The sequence below is a fragment of the Hypanus sabinus genome, chromosome 10 (genome assembly GCF_030144855.1).
Source record: "Hypanus sabinus isolate sHypSab1 chromosome 10, sHypSab1.hap1, whole genome shotgun sequence".
Taxonomy (NCBI): domain Eukaryota; kingdom Metazoa; phylum Chordata; class Chondrichthyes; order Myliobatiformes; family Dasyatidae; genus Hypanus; species Hypanus sabinus.
This window is the reverse complement of record NC_082715.1, coordinates 144373115-144389539: the sequence shown is the minus strand read 5'-3', so window position 1 is coordinate 144389539 and position 16425 is coordinate 144373115. Positions and strand designations below refer to the sequence as shown.

Here is a 16425-nt window from a genome sequence, read left to right as displayed (position 1 = left end):
GCAATAAATCCATAGATTCACCATTGTCTGGCTTAAAAAGACCTTCTCATCTCTATTCTAAAGGAACGTCCATTTATTCTGAGGGTGTACTCTCTGGTCCTAGACTCCCCCACTACAGGAAACATTATCTCCATGTCCACTCTATCTAGGTCTTTCCATATTTGATAGGTACCCCTTATTCTTCTAAACTCCAGTGAACAGGCCGAAAGCCATCAAACACTCCTGATACATTAACCCTTTCATCCCCGGGATCATTCTTGTGAACATCCTGTGGACCATCTCCAATGCCAGCACATCCTTTCATAGACAATGGGCCCAAAACTGCTTACAATGCTCTCAGTGTGGTCTGACCAATACCTTATGAAGTCTCAGCCTGCTTTTATATTCTAGTCTTGTTGGGCTATCTTGAAAGAGAGTGAACCCTCAGAAGGCTGAAAGTCCCGATGGAGTACCTGGTAAGGCTCTGAAAATCCGTGCCAACCAACAAACAGGAATATTCACGGACATTTTCAAACCTGTCACTGCTATGGGCAGAAGTTCCCACTTGCTTCAGAAAGGCAACAATTATACCAGTGCCAAAGAAGAATAATGTGTGCTGCCTTAAGGGCTATCACATGGTAGCACTCACATCGACAGTAATGAAATGTTTTGAGAGGTTGGTCATGACTAGACTGAACTTCTGCCTCACCAAGGACCTGGACACATTGCAATTTGCCTATCGCCACTATAGGTCAATGGCAGACACAGTCTCAATGGCTCTCCACATGGTTTTAGATCACCTGGACAACACAAACACCTACGTTAGAATGCTGTTCATTGACTATAGCTCAGCTATAGTAGTGCGGGGAGGTGGGAAATCCATAATAGTGGCTACTTCTGATGGTGGGTTTTGCACCTTCTGCGGAGATGCGTTGGCCGAGAAAGCCAATGTTTGGCAACCTGAACTGGCATTTAATTAACTCATAAATAATCAACTCGTAGTAGCTTAAGTACTGGAATATTGGTCATGATCTTTCAAGAACCACTTGATTCTGGCATAGTCCCAGAGGAATGGAAGTTTGCAAACATCATCCCACTCTTTAAGAAGGAAGGAAGGCAAAAGAAAGGAAATTATAGGCCAGTTAGCCTAACCTCAGTAGTTGGGAAGGTGTTGGATAATGAGGTTTTGAGGTACTTGGAGACTAATAACAAAGTAAGTCAAAGTCAGCATGGTTTCTGTGAGGGGAGATCTTGCCTGACAAATCTGTTGGACTTCTTTAAGGAAGTAACCAGCAGGGTGGACAACAGGGAGCCAGTGGATGTCACTTACTTGAATTTTCAGAAGGCATTTGATAAGGTGCCACACGTGAGGCTGCTTAACAAGATAAAATCCTATGGTGTTCCAGGAAAAATAATGACATGGATGGAGGAATGGCTGACAGGTAGGAGAGAGCGAGTGGGAATAAAAGGGGCCGTCTCTGGTTGGCTGCCGGTAACTAGTGGTGCTCCTCAGGGGTCAGTACTGGGACTGCTAATTTTCACATTGTTTGTCAATGATCTGGATATCGAAATTGATGACTTTGTGGCAAAGTTTGCGAATGATACGAAAATAGGTGGAGGGGTAGGTAGTGCTAAGGAAACAATGCGATTGCAGCAGGACTTGACAAATCGGAAGAACGGGCAGAAAGGTGGCAGATGGAATAGTGTTGGGAAATGTATGATAATATATTTTGGTAAAAGGAATAATGGTGTGGAATATTACCTAAGCTGGGAGAAGGTTCAAACATCGGAAGTGCAGAGGGACTTGGGAGTCCTTGCGCAAGACTCCCAGAAGATTAATTTATAGGTTGTGTCTGTGGTTAGATAGGCAAATGCAATGTTGGCATTTATTTCAAGGGAAATAGAATATAAAAGCAAGGAGATAAGGCTGAGGCTTTAATAAGACACCAGTCAGGTGGCATTGGAGTATTGTTTTGGGCCCCATATCTCAGAAAGTATGCATTGTCATTGGAGAGATTCTGGAGAAGGTTCACAAGGATGATTCCTGGAATTGAAGGGGTTATTGCGGAGCATTTGGAAGCTTTGGGCCTGTACTCGCTGGAATTGAGAAGAATGTGTGGTGATATCTTTGAAACCTACCAAATGTTGAAAGGACTAGATAGAGTGAATGTAGAGAGGATGCTTCCTATGGTGAGGGTATCCAGACTAGAGGGCACAATCTCAAAATTGAGGGGCAACTTTTAGAACAGAGGTAAGAGAGAAATGAATCTGTGGAATGCTCTGCCACGGACCACCGTGCAGCCCAAGTCCGTGGATATATTTAAGGTGGAAGTTGATTAGTATCTGATTGGTCAGGGCATCAAAGGATATGGCGAGAAGGCTGATGTATGTGTTTGAGTGGATCCAGGATCAGCCATGATGGAATGGTGTAGCAGTGTTGATGGGCTAAATGGCCCAACTCTGCTCCTATGTCTTATGGTCTTACGGACTGTAGTGGAGAATGTGGGCTTCTGTGCAGCAGTTGAGTAAACTTATATGCCGGGTGCATGTGATTGACAGTTATTGTGGAGAACTTACTGGGGGAGCAGGGTAATGACCCAAAGTCCTTGGCATGCACAAGCCGGCCATTCTTAAGATTGACTAACAGTCTTTGGGCACACAGGAAATTTGTAATAAGTGGAGGACTCACAGCATTAGTCAGGATGAGATCCCATGTGTGACATTGCCCATTGACGCAGAGCATCACCTGTCGTGTCTCATAGATCTCGGATCTGCTGCCTTTGGCGGCCTCCAGCGAGGTTTCATCGCTCTTTGCCATCTCATCGATGCTGGCAGCACACTCACTTGAGCACCCATGTGACACAGGAAACATCGCCCTGAACGGGTGTCCATAATGAACAGTGGATGACCCTGGCAGCTGGAACCCCCGGTGTTCACAGACCTCTGACGTCCCGAAGTGCTGGCACTGTCGAAGCTGCAATGTGGTCAGCACTTCCTAGTGTTTGTACCAAAGCGAGCCTGGTGCCGAAGGTTTCACAGATGTGGGCGTCTTTTTGTTGGGAACCTTGCTGACCAGGCTAATTGAGTCTAGATTTGGACAAGCTCATCATCCCCTCTCAGAGGCTTCCATTATTGAGGTGAAGAAAGGAGGAGGAATGATGCACGCTGCCTGGCTGAGTGTAGACTGTCAGCCATTTTAGCAAGCTCCCTGTGGTCCATCACGGGTGCATTAGCGAGGACTCCGTGAACTGCGTCATGAGTTCTTTAAAAATAAAACAAGGATGGTGATTTCCCAGGGGAGATAGCATATGGTCCGTTAGCTCTGAAAGCTTAGCATCACCTTGACCGGGTTAGAAGAGCAATTGTTTGACGTGCTCAGACTCTGAAAGTCCAAAACTCTGTAAAAGGTGAGTTTTCAGCCGTCAGTATTTATCGTGTTCAGGCAGGTGTTCAAACACTCAGATGAGCGATGCTACCACATAGTAGAATTTGGTGTGTCTTCAGTGCTGATTTCTCAGAGAGCAAGCTGGACCTCAGCTTGTACAGACCAAGCAGGACCTCAGTTTGTACAGACCAAGCAATGGGGTGTTGCTCCTGAAACTTCAAACTGATTGTATTGGCCAACATGTTCAATAACTCTGGAATCATGCTTACAGCATCAGGTTTTCGCAGTTAAATGAAGTGAGGTGGTTTACGTTTAATGAAACCCGTAACACATTTTATTGAACTCCAAAACTTAAATGCAAAAGCGCATTGAAGCTTTTTACGTAACAACGTTATCATGTTAGATCAGCCTCTTAAAGTGGAACCCCAAATCAATGTCAGTGGTTGTGAATTATGTACATTTCCACCAATTGCATTGACCTACAAGATTTCTGAAAGCTGGAAGTAGGTGAGGTGCAAGTGCGTGTCAATTTTTACATTTTTGATGCATTTCTTTTCAAAAATGTACTTAATGGCAAATATATTTGATAAATGTTATTACTGCATTTATTATGTCATCTGTTCAGTACATTCTCTTAGACAGCTGGAGATGACAAATGGTGTGAAGCAAGGATGCGTTCTCGCCTCTGCACTCTTTAGCATGGTCTTCTCTGTTGTGCTGAATGATGCCTTCCGTGATTGTCAGGATTGTATACACGTCAGATACAGGACTGGCGGTGGGCTGTTCAACCTCCGGCGTCTACAGGCTGTTACAAAGATAAAGGAGACCTCTTATTCCCTGATGATTGCGCCCTCAACGCCAGCACAGAGCAGAAGATGCAGCGAGAAATGGACTGCCTCTCACGAGCCTGTGACAACTTTGGACTTACAATCAGCACCAAAAAGACCGAAGTTATGTACCAGCCTGCCCCAGAAAGCCCTACCAGGAACCACACATCACAGTAAAGGGGCAGAAGCTACTGGCAGTCGACAGCTTTACTTATCTGGACAGTATTCTATCACGAGCGGTGAACATAGATGCAGAGATCAGCAACAGATTTTCCAAAGCCAGTGCCGCCTTTGGGAGTCTCCGTGAGAATGTATGGGAGCGGAGAGGACTCAGCCTTACCACCAAGCTGAAGGTTATCACCACCCTCCTCTATGCCAGCGAGACCTGGACTCTCTACAGCAGACACGCTAAACAGCTCAACCACTTTCACTTGAGCTCCGCAGATTTCTCCACGTACGGTGGCAGGACAAAGTCCCAGACACGGAAGTCCTGGAGCAGGCTAGCACCCACAGCGTCTACACCCTCCTACAGAAAGCCCAAGCCAGATGGGCTGGCCATATCGTCAGGAAGTCTGACAGTCGACTAGCAAAACAGCTGCTATATGGAGAGCTGAGCCAGGGCAAGCGCTTAGTTGGAGGGCAGAAGAAACGTTTCAAAGATTGTCTCAAAGGGTCCCTCAACGACTTCAACATCAATCCCAGTAGCTGGGAATCGCTTGCTCTGGACCGCCCAACCTGGTGGAGCAGGACCACTAAAGGAGCGTATGCAGCAGAAATCAGAGGCTCAGAGGAAATGCGCCACACGCAAGGCTCGAGCTACCTCCACTTCCACTGCAGCACCTACCCTCATGTGTTCCACATGTGGGCAAGCTTTCAGGGCCCGGATTGGCCTCACCAGTCACCTCCGGACCGACAGTCACAAACCCTCCACCTGACAGAAGTCGTGGTCGTCTTCGACTCCGAAGGACGAACAACAACATTCTCTTACAACTCACTGATGGTTTCTTCTTAAACAACACACCCGTGAAGTGTTTGAGAGGTGATTACACAGAGCCCAGTGTCTCAGTGTCCAGTAGTGGGAGGATTAGTTGTGATGTGAATGCCCACATTTGACCCACCCATCATTGATCCAGAACTAAGGCAAGAGTTGAGAACTCGGAGTCACATGGAACCAACTTCCATGACTCCAAAGCAAATTAGCTTTTTGACATTTTCCATGTCATACTTGGCTGTACTTATCTTTTTAGTTAAACAACTGATAAAAAATGTAGAAATAAAAGAGGGAATCACCACAGCAACAAGCAGGGTGGGCCGTTGCCATGGGAACAAGGGACCTCTTGCCTCAACGAAGTAGAATTTCCCTTTGTGACAAAATCAGGTGGTGGAAATATGTTTTTGAGTCCATCTGTCAATTCATTCAAAAGAACTATTTTTAAAAATGTTATTCCAGGAAAACAGCCAATAACAAATCTGTGGACCTGAAGGCCATTTCTTTGTGTCCAGTTTTTGATGAATGTGTTGAAATCATGACTGCAGGGTTTTTGTAGGGCAATGAGAAACTGATTCCCTTTCACCGAGCCAGTATATTTATCTCTTCTGTCAGCCTAACACACTTTATTAGGTGCAGTGTAATACAATTCTGATGTGAAAACGTTTGAACAACCCGCAGGGTGTGGGTTGGGAGCAGATCGCCAATTTAAAATACAAGAGGCAACCGCTGACACAAATGATAAAAGTTTGTCTCCGTTTCTGGTTTCCTTCATTCTCAATGAAAGGAGACGTGAATGCTTACATCTATTTTCTTGAAATAAAAACCCTTATTTAAAGGCAGCTAGAGCTGGGATTTTGAATGTACTGTATGTGTTTTGGATTATCTGATGGGAAGTTTTTGTTTAGCATTCAAGGGATCTGTTGCTTCTTTCTAAAGTGAATCCTGATGTCCTTGGAGAAACGGGAGAGGTTTTGGAGAACCTAACTGAAGGTGTCAGGATTCTCTACCTTTGCAAGGACAATAAATTCTGCTGAGCCAAAGGGAAAAATCGCTCAAGATCTACAGGAGCTTTCTTATTCAATCACAGTGGAGGTTGGTATCCATGGAATTGAACCTTGGAATTCTCAACATCTTCAGAATAGGAGGGGGAAAGAATTGCAGGGCATTAAGCAGACACACGAGCTACTCTCTAACTCATAGCCAGTCAGTCGTGCATGAGAAAAGGCCATCCTAGTTTATAACCTTGTCGACACTCCTGACAAGCATCTGATGTACTTCAGCAACCGAGGCTCTTGAAGAAGATTTGCAAATTGGCTTGGCAACAGAAAGCGGAGGTTGTTGATAAATGGACTGAGCTCTACCGAGGGAATGCTGACTGGTACAGGTCTGCAAACATCTATCTCAACCCTTTGACATTCATGCCTTTAGCGAGAGATGCGGACAGACTTTGCTCATATTTGCATAAATGCCTCTACAAATAATACAACATATACAGTCAAAGTCAATGTATTATCAAAGTGCATATATAATGCCTATAAAAATATTCACCCCTACCCCAGAAGTTTTCATGTTTGTTTTACAATATTGCATCTCAGTGGATTTAATTTGGCTTTTTTGACAGGGATCAACAGAAAAAGACTTTGTGTCAAAGTGAAAACAGATCTCTACAAAAATGATCTAAATGAATTACTAATATAAAGCAAAATAATTGATTGCGTAAGTATTCACCCCCTTTAATACGACACACTAAATCATCACTGGTGCAGCCAATTGGTTTCACGAGTGACATGATTAGTTAATGGAGATCACCTGTGTGCAGTCAGGGTTGATTGGAGTAAAAATACACCTGTGTCTGGAAGCTCCAGCTGCTGGTGAGTCAGGATCCTGGCAGAAACTCCACCATGGACACAAAAGGACACTCCAAGCAACTCCCAAGAAAAGGTTATTGAAAAGCACAAGTCAGGAGATGGATAGAAGAAAATTTCCAAGTCAATGAATATCCTTTGGAGAACAGTTAAGTCAATCATCAAGAAACGGAAAGAATATGGCACAGCTGTAAATCTGCTTAGAGCAGGCCGTCCCCAAAAACTGAGTGTGCAAGAAGGGGACTAGTGAGGGAGGGCACCAGGAGGCATACGACAACTCCGGAGGAGTTACAAGCTTCAGTGGCTGAGATGGGAGAGACCGCACATACAACAACTGTTGCCCGGGTGCTTCACCAGCCGCAGCTTTATGGGAGAGTGGCAAAGAGAAAGCCACTGTTGGGGAAAAAAAACTCGCATGAAATTTTGGCTAGAGTTTGCCAGAATGCATGTGGGATACTCTGTTTATGTTAAAAAACAAGTCAGCTAGAAAAATATTTTATGGTCTGATGAAACCAAAATTGAGCTTTTTGGCCATGAGACTAAAAGCTATATTTGGCATAAGCCAAACACCACACATAATCAAAAATACACAATCCCTACCATGAAGCATGGTGGTGGCTGCATCATGCTGTGGGGATGCTTCACTAAAATCTGCTTGAGAAGATAGAGGGTAAGATTAATGCAGCAAAATACAGGGGAATCCTGGAGGAAAACCCAATGCAATCTGCAAGGAACTGTGTCTCACTAAAAGATTTGTTTTCTAGCAAGACAGTGACCATGAGCACAAAGTCAAAGCTACATAGGAATGGCTTAAAAACAACAAAGTTAATGTCCTGGAGTGGCAAAGTCAGAGTCCAGTCTTAAATTGAGAATTTGTGCCTGGACTTGAAAAAGGCTGTTCACTCATGATTCCCATGCAATCTGACAGAGCTTGATGAGTTTTCTAAGGAAGTATAGGGAAAAATTGCAGTGTCCGGATATGCAAAGCTGATAGAGACCCGTCCACACAGACTCGAGGCTGTATTTGCTGCCAAAGGTGCATCTACTAAATACTGACTTGAATGGGGTGAATACTTACGCAATCAATTATTTTGGGTTTATATTTGTAATTAATTTAGATCACTTTGTAGAGATCTGTTTTCACTTTGATATGAGAGAGTCTTTTCCTGTTGATCTGTGTCAAAAAAGCCAAATTAAATCCACTGTGATTCAATGCAGTAACACATTAAAACACGAGCACTTCCAAGGGGGTGAATGCATTTTTTAGGCACTGTATGTTACCTTATACAACGATGACAGTTTTCTTGCTGGCATTTACAGGAAAATAAAGATATACAGTAGAATTAATGAATAACTATACCATGTGCAAAAGAAGGCAAACTGCAAATAAAATAACTCATCCTGAGAACGGGAGTTGTAAGAGCTCTGGAAAGAGAGTTCAGATTGATGTGATTGAAGTTATCCATTCTGGTTCAGGAGTCTAATGCTTATAGGATTCCTGACGCTGGTGGTGTGTACCTGAAGACTTTTGTAGCTCCTGCCTGATGCGTGTATTGAGAAAGGACTGTGGCCTGGGTGGTGGGGATCTTTAATGAGCGATGCTGCTTTCTGCGGCAGTGCTCTGTGTCAATGTATTCAGTGGTGGGAAGAGCTTTGCCCGTAATGGACTGGATTGTACCCACCACTGTCCACTTTCTGTTGTTGGACATTGGTGATTCCGTATCAGGCCATGATGTAACTAGATAGGTTATAAAACCATCTCTTCATCTCAAACTGTCTAAGTTAAGGAAACTCGATCACCTTCAAACTGATGGGCCAAGGGCTTCAAATGTATTATATTGGGTGTCATGATGAGATAATGTGATCTTCAAATTTAGAGAAAGCCAACATGATACTAACAAAATGGCTAATCAATGTGGATTAATCTCAAGGTGAGCCTGATTGTGTATATACAGGGATGTGTGTCTGTATGTGGAATTGCTAGTATTTTAAACAATGTGTGGAATAGAGTCATAGAGTTTCTGTGTCCACCCAGCTAGTTCCAATGTCCACATGTCCCATATCCATCCAAACCCTGCCTCTTCCGTGTAAATAAATGTTACCTGTCTGAACTGCTTCCGGCAGCTCATTCCATACACTCGCCACCCTCTGCTCAAAGACTTTGTTCCACGGGTCCTTTTCAATACCTTTCTCATCTCAACTCAAGTGCAAACTCTTCTGAAGAAGCACGTAGAAACACAGTGGTGAGCCACGGAAATTGAGTGCAGCAGATGAAAGATACATTAAACTGGCCCCTTCTAAATCAGGAGAAGACCAGCACTGTTATCAGTTCTAAACCCACAGAGACCACTGGAACCCCAAAATGCACCTCTGCAATACAGAGAAGTTTTGTCAGAAGTGGTCTTCATGGTAGTCTTGCTGCCAAGAAGCCATTCCTCTGAGGTGGATGCGAAGCCAAGAGACTCGCCTACGCACAAAGACACAAGGGCAGAGATGCTGGACAATGGCAGCAAGTGCACAGGAGTGACGATTCAGAATGTGAATTTATTGGCTCAAACGGGTAGAAGAGCTGGAGAGCAGTACATGGACGAGTGTCTGCAGGCAACAGTGAAGCACAGCGGAGATTTCCTGGAGGTTTGGGGCTGCATTTCTGCGAATGGTGTTGGTGATCTGGTCAGAATTTATGAAATCCTGAGTGCTGAGAAGTACAAGCAGATTCTCATCCATCACACAATACTATCAGGGATGTGTCTAATCAGTCCCAACTTCATTCTGCAACAGGACAATGACCCTAAGCATATGGCCAAGGTCATAAAGAACTATCTTCAGTGAAAGGAGGGAGGAGTTCTGCAACAGGCGGTATGGTCTCCACAGAGCCCTGATCTCAACTTCAAAGATTCAAAGTGCATTTATTATCAAAGGATCTTTCGAGAGTACAAATCAGATTCTGTAAACATACTTTGATAATAAATATAGATGAATCTTTGAATCAAAGATTACCTGGAGAGACAGAGGCAAGTGAGACAGCTGAACTCTGCAGGAGAACTGTGTTAAGTTCTCCAAGATGCTTGGAACAACCTACCTCCGGTCTTCTTATAACGCTGTGCAACAGTATGCCTGAGGGAATTGATACAGTTTTAAAGGCAAGGGGTGGTCACGCCCAATATTGATTTCATTTAGTTTTTCCTGTTTACTGCTCTTTATAGTAATTTTTTGATATTTAGAAACTTAACATTTCATCATTTTTGTAAGCACCTTCACTTTACAGAATTTTTTTTAACGTGTCTAAGATTTTTGCACATCACAGTTCATACAATCAGTCTGTATCTCAGCTGATCCTATGAATATACAGCCACACTCAACCGTTACTTGTACATTCTGTTATTGGATTGCTTTTATATTTACATTTATTGTGTTTTATTCATGCTGCTTTGGATCTGGGGTAACAATCACTTTATTCCTATTAACACTCAAGCACTGAAGAATGACGATAAACAGTTTTCAATCTTGAATAAAATTAACCTCAGTCGGATACAAACAAAATGCTGGAGGAATTCAGCAGGTCAGGCAGCATCAGTGGAGGGAAATGTACTGCTGACTAGACCTCAACCAGAATGTGGTCTCTCCGTTTCCTTCCACAGATGCTGCCTGACCTGGTGAGTTCTTCCAGCATTGTTTGTTGGTCCATATTCCAGCGCCTGCAGTCTCTGGTGTCTCAGCCACGTTCAGCAGTGCAGTCATCAGGGAAGATGCCGAGATCTACAGAGACTGTGGATGCTGGAATCTGGAGCAATACACAATCTACTGGAGAACTCAGTGGATTGATGGGGGGAGGGGGAGGAATTGTTGATGTGTCAGATAAATACCCTGCAACAAGACCCTCATTAACCTTGAATAACCCAATTACTACGGCATTGGATGGCTATAACCTTATCACTATGCACAGTCAGTAGAATTGCTGCTCCTGGACAATGCAAAAGGATACCTTCATGTGGAATTTTTAAGAGGAAATTCCTCTACCCCTGTCTCCTCAGTTAAGAAGACACTCCGAAACCAAACTCTTTGAACTATATTTGGCCCACTTTCTTGTCATTGTAGGCTGCTTGGTAATCAGTGAAGTAGTTTTGAAATGCAGTCACTGTCATATGTAGGAAACAAGACAGCCCATCTGTGTACAGTGAACTTGCGCAAACTGCGTCTGATGTTAATCAGACGACCTGCTATAATACGTTTTGATTTTGGGGATAAATATTGGCCAGAACAGTAGGGATAACTACCTTTCTGTAAACAGGTGTACAGGCGTCTCTGTATAAAATCTCTTCCAACAGCTCACTCCTCCAGCACTGCAGCTCCTCCTCGGGTAAGCAACAGAACGCCACGCCAGGTTGTTGTGCTTGAGTCTCAGGTTTGACAGGAACGCTGAATCCTCAGACACGGAGACTGAAGTGTTGTGTGGACCAGAACTCCCAGCAGTGCCTGTTCTAGCAGATTCAGAGTGCCATTTAAAACTTCGACAGACTTCTGCAGATGCGCAGTGGACAGTATCCTGACTGGTGGCAACATGGCTTAGTGTGGAAAGATTCAAAGGTTCAAAGATTCCAAGTCCATTTATTATCAAAGAACGTGTAAATTATACAATCTTGAGATCTGTCTGCTTGGAATGATTAATGCTCATGAATGGAAAAAGCCTACAAAAAGTAGTGGATGTAGCCCAGTCGATCACAGGCAAAACTCTCCCCATCACTGAGCACATCTACAAAAACGCTGCCACAAGAGAGCATCGTCCATCATCAAGGACCCCCACCATCCAGGCTATGCTCTCTTCTCACTGCTGCCATTGGGAAGGAAGTAGAGGGATTTTGGTCCCACACCCCCAGGTTTAGGAACAGTTGTTGCCCTTCAACCATCAGGCTTCTAAACCCATGTCAGTCAATAACTTCACTCACCTCAACTCTGAACTGATTCCATAATCTCAGTATTAGTTGTTAATTTATTATTTTTTAATTTGCAGAGTTTGTCTTTTGCATGTTGGTTGTTTGTCAGTCTTTGTGTGTAGCTTTTAATCAGCCATGTTCTGATGGCTTTTAATCAGCCTCTGTTGATCAGCCATGATCTCAGAATGGCGGTGCAGGCTCAGAGGGCCGAATGGTCTACTTCTGCACCTATTGTCTATTGTCTAATTGATTCTAATGTATTTCTTTGTTCTACTGTGAATGCCCACAGGACAATGAATCTCAAGGTAGTATTTGGTGACACATCTGTACTTTGATAATAAACTTACTTTGAACTTTGAATTTGAACTAAGTTGTCACCACTGGTGCTGTGCTTGCCAGTTATCAGATCCAGATGCAATCATTCAATGGGCTGAGAGTTCTCACTCGACTTGACAATTTTATGATAATTCTTTGCCATACTTGATCATCCTTTCCTCGTGTAGTCAGTGGGCTTTAACAGTTCCAGTTTTATACCTGTATACTAGTTAATTCTATTCTCTGTTGAAATCTCAGTACTAAAAGAGTCCACCACCATGGAAAGAGATTCTGCAGATGCTGCAAATCCTGAGTAACAACGCTCAAGGAATGCTGGAGGAACTCAGCATTTAATGGGACTGTCTTTGCCCGAAACAGGGTCTCGGCCTGGAACTTTGACGGTTTATTCCCCTCCAGAGATGTTGCCTGACTTGTTGTGTTTCTGCATCACTTTCTCTGCGTTACACACTGTCAAGCGTATGCTTTTACCTTGGTAACTATAAGTGAAGAACTGTTTGGAAAGTTAGGGGTTTGATGTTCTTACAGCTATTCCTTTCATTCACGTTTCAGGTTGCTATAAATCTCTCCTTGGATCAAGAGTACAACCACAATGGCAATGGCTACCTGGTGAGTGGAATTATCGCACTAATGGCTATATGCACTCTGAATGTAAGAGAGGTGTTGGCTTGTCTTGGAGGTAAAGTGAAACTACATGAATGTTGAGTTTATTGCTGTTTGCACAAGTGCAATGAAAAACTTGCTTGCAGGAGCATCACAGGCACCTAGCATCAGGTACACAACAAAAACATAAATTAAATGAGAAAGAACATAATTAGAACAAAAATCACAAAGTCCATTATAGTACAAAGTAGTCAAAGTGGTCATGGTGTTGCTGTTCTGAGGTTGTGATCAGGGTTGTCCCAAATGGTCCAAGCACTGAATAGTTGAAGGGAAGTAGCTGCTCTTGAACCTGTTGGTGTTGGGACTTCAGGCTTCAGTACCTTCTGCACAATGATATCTCTGTGGACATGACATCTCCTGGATGGTGAGGTCTTTACTATAACCGTGATATCATGGAGAGAGTAGCCTCATTCTTCCTCAGTGGGCTCTTTCTCAATGATGACCTGCCTCAGAAAGAGTCTCTCTCACTCAGACAGACAGACACACACACACACACACACACACACACACACACACACACACACACACACACACACACACACACACACACACACACACACACCCTCCCCCTCCCCCCTGGAGGAGCTCTACAGGTCAGTCCTAATGTGTCCTAATCCTCAGCTCCTAATTCCTCCATCATTTTGTGTGTGTTAGCCTGGATTTCCAGCCTCTGCAGAATCTCTGGTGTTACTGCCTGAATGAATAGCTCTGGGTTGGTGGTGAATTATTGTGGATTGTTTCAGATAACAGACACTGACACATATTGTCTTTGATATATTCCCTTGATTGGATATCTGAGTGCATTGCTTTCATATCCGTTGTGTTAAATTGGGAGTTTGCATACCCTTGAGACAAAATGGTATCGATTTGAGTGGTATTCCTTAATGTGTTTTACTGAGCTTTTCAATATTTCATTTTACTCTCAATGCCCCTTTATTTCTTATTTATCTATTCCAATATCAAACATTAAATCAAAGTTACTTGCTTTACAGTTGTGACCCTTTACAAACTTTACTACTTCCCCAGGGGAAAGGGGAAACAATGATTTGTGTATGTGTCATGAACAGGGTAAATTAATATGGAGAGTGTTCGGTGGCAAATGTACTGTAGTGCCAATTTAAAACCCTTAGACAGTATTGGTTTGGTGGTTTGCATTTGATATGTGAATCTTGTCCATTTAAGTTTGAGATGAGCTCAGCATCAGTCAATAGGTGAAAATGACAGCTGCCCTCTCCCTTTCTGTCCTGCTTGGATACTGTACCGTATTTCCATAGATATTAACATGGATGAAAAAAAACTGGAAAGATATGTGGGAGGGAAGTGTTAGATTGATCTTGGGGTAAGTTAAATGTCAGCACAGAATTGTGGGCCGAAGGGCCTGTACTTTGCCCTATTGTTCTATTTTCTATGTACATTGTGGGCCGAAGGGCCTGTACTGTGCTGTACTGTTAGGTCACCTTGTGATAGATTTCCATTTGGTCCATCGAGTCCCATGCCAGTTCACTTCCTTATTAATTTTCTCTGTAACCCATTCTGCTTATATTTTTAACAATTATCCAAGATTCTGTCATTCATCTACACACCAGAGACTAGTTACAGTGGTCAATTGCATGATCAACTGCATGTCTTTCAGATGTGGCAGTAAACTGGAGCATCCAGAGAAACTGTTTTCTTTTATATGTTTGTCAGTCTTTATTGGTTTTCATAATTTCTATTGTATTTCTTTACATTCCTGTAGAAGCCTGCAAGAGAACAAATCTTAAAGTTGTAAATGGTTACATATGTGTGGTTTGATTTAAAAATTACTTTGACCTTTGAATTCTGATCACACATGGTCACAGGGAGAGCATGCAAACTCTGCACAGACAGCACCAGGGGTCAGGATCAAGAGGGCAACTGGACCTGTGTGTGAGAGAGCAGCTCTACCAGCTGTGCCATAGTGTTCGGTTTGTTGTCAGCTATCAGGTAATGGGCTGCTCTCTCCCTCGAGTCGGACAGTTTTGAGTTTACAGGATCAAGGTTCAAGGATCAACATGATATTCCACAATTATGTGTATTAGGAATTTGCTGTGGTGTGTTGGTCAGGGCATGACATACAACAAAACACAACATCCAATAAAGAATAATATAAAATATAAAGTTAGAGATTAAAACACAGATATGGAGGAAAATGTGCATAAATGCATAAGTGTGTAAACAATGTAAACAGCATTATAAAAAGTGGTTTGAAGTGTTTACAGTGTGGTGACGGGGGTAATAGATAGAGGGGTGTGTGGAGGTACCAACTAGAATGGTTGATCAGATTAACTACCTGGGAGAAGAAACTTTTAAGATGGTATGAATTTATTGTTTTAGTAGCTTTCCAGAAGCAGCTTTTAGAAAAGTCAGTGGGTTGTGTCTGCAGCAGTTTCTCCTGCCTGTTTCTTCGCCCTGGACACATACAAGTCCTGGACAAACAAGTGAGCAGATACTGTACTCTGGAGATTGTAAGTACGACGGTTCAGCTTGTTCTTCCAATCCCAGACTGTGGGAGCTGCACAGATAGAGGTTCCATATTTCACATCCATTGTTAATCTAAGAGATCCCATAACAATGGTTCAGAAGACAGGTGAGTTCTCCCGGACCAGTATTTAGTTCTTAATGAACATAATAAAAAGCTATTTACCAATTACGGATTTTTGTTTGGGGAGATTGCTGAGCACAGTTGGTTGAGGACACTTGATATTATTATACAAGTGACTGCATTTAATTCCCCTTCGTATTCCACCATGTTTGTCCATGGCTACCTTTACTGCTGCTCTCAGGTTGGAGGAGTAACACCTCGAATTTCGTGTAGGTAACCTGCAACTTGACAGCATGAACACTGACTACTCTAACTTACAGTAATTTCTCCCCCCATCATCCTCTTTATTTTCATTCCCAATTCTGGCCACCTTGTTACCCCTACTTCTCACCTACCTATCACCTCCCTCTGGTGTCCCCCCTCCTCTCCTATCCTCCTTCTTCAGCCCTTTATATTTTCTACCTTTCACTTCCTTGCTCTTCGCTTCATTCTGCCTTCACTACCCACCTCACCTGACTTCACCTATCACACTTGACAACAAAAATTTTGCTTCCCAAATGCTTTTGGGCACATCTTATGGACTTTGGGCTGTTGATCATGAAAATCACCATGAAATCAGTATCACGCACCATTGTTTTGAAATCGCCTTTTTTTGTTATTTCAATTCATAATTCAAGTCAATTAAAATTTGCCCATAACGTAAGCGGAAAAGTTTTCAGTCTTATCCAGGCAGAGTGGATGCTGTGTGGCAGGACGGGATTTAGAAAGGGTGTAAAAGCACCACGCACACACCGTTCTATGCACTGTTGATATGTATGTCAGTTTGCGATCAAGTTGATGCACATGGTCTACATATGTAACATTGTGTGTACTCATTGGAATAAA

General features: G+C 43.1%; 1 protein-coding gene across 1 annotated transcript in view; it reads left to right on the top strand.

Annotated features, from left to right (window-relative positions):
* LOC132401195 (sialate:O-sulfotransferase 2-like) overlaps positions 1 to 16425 on the top strand; it is a 470540-nt gene that overhangs the window by 111759 nt on the left and 342356 nt on the right. Inside the window, exon 2 of the mRNA XM_059983174.1 lies at positions 12867 to 12923. The gene's annotated coding sequence lies outside the window, so the exon portion shown is untranslated. The remainder of the gene's footprint in view (positions 1 to 12866; positions 12924 to 16425) is intronic.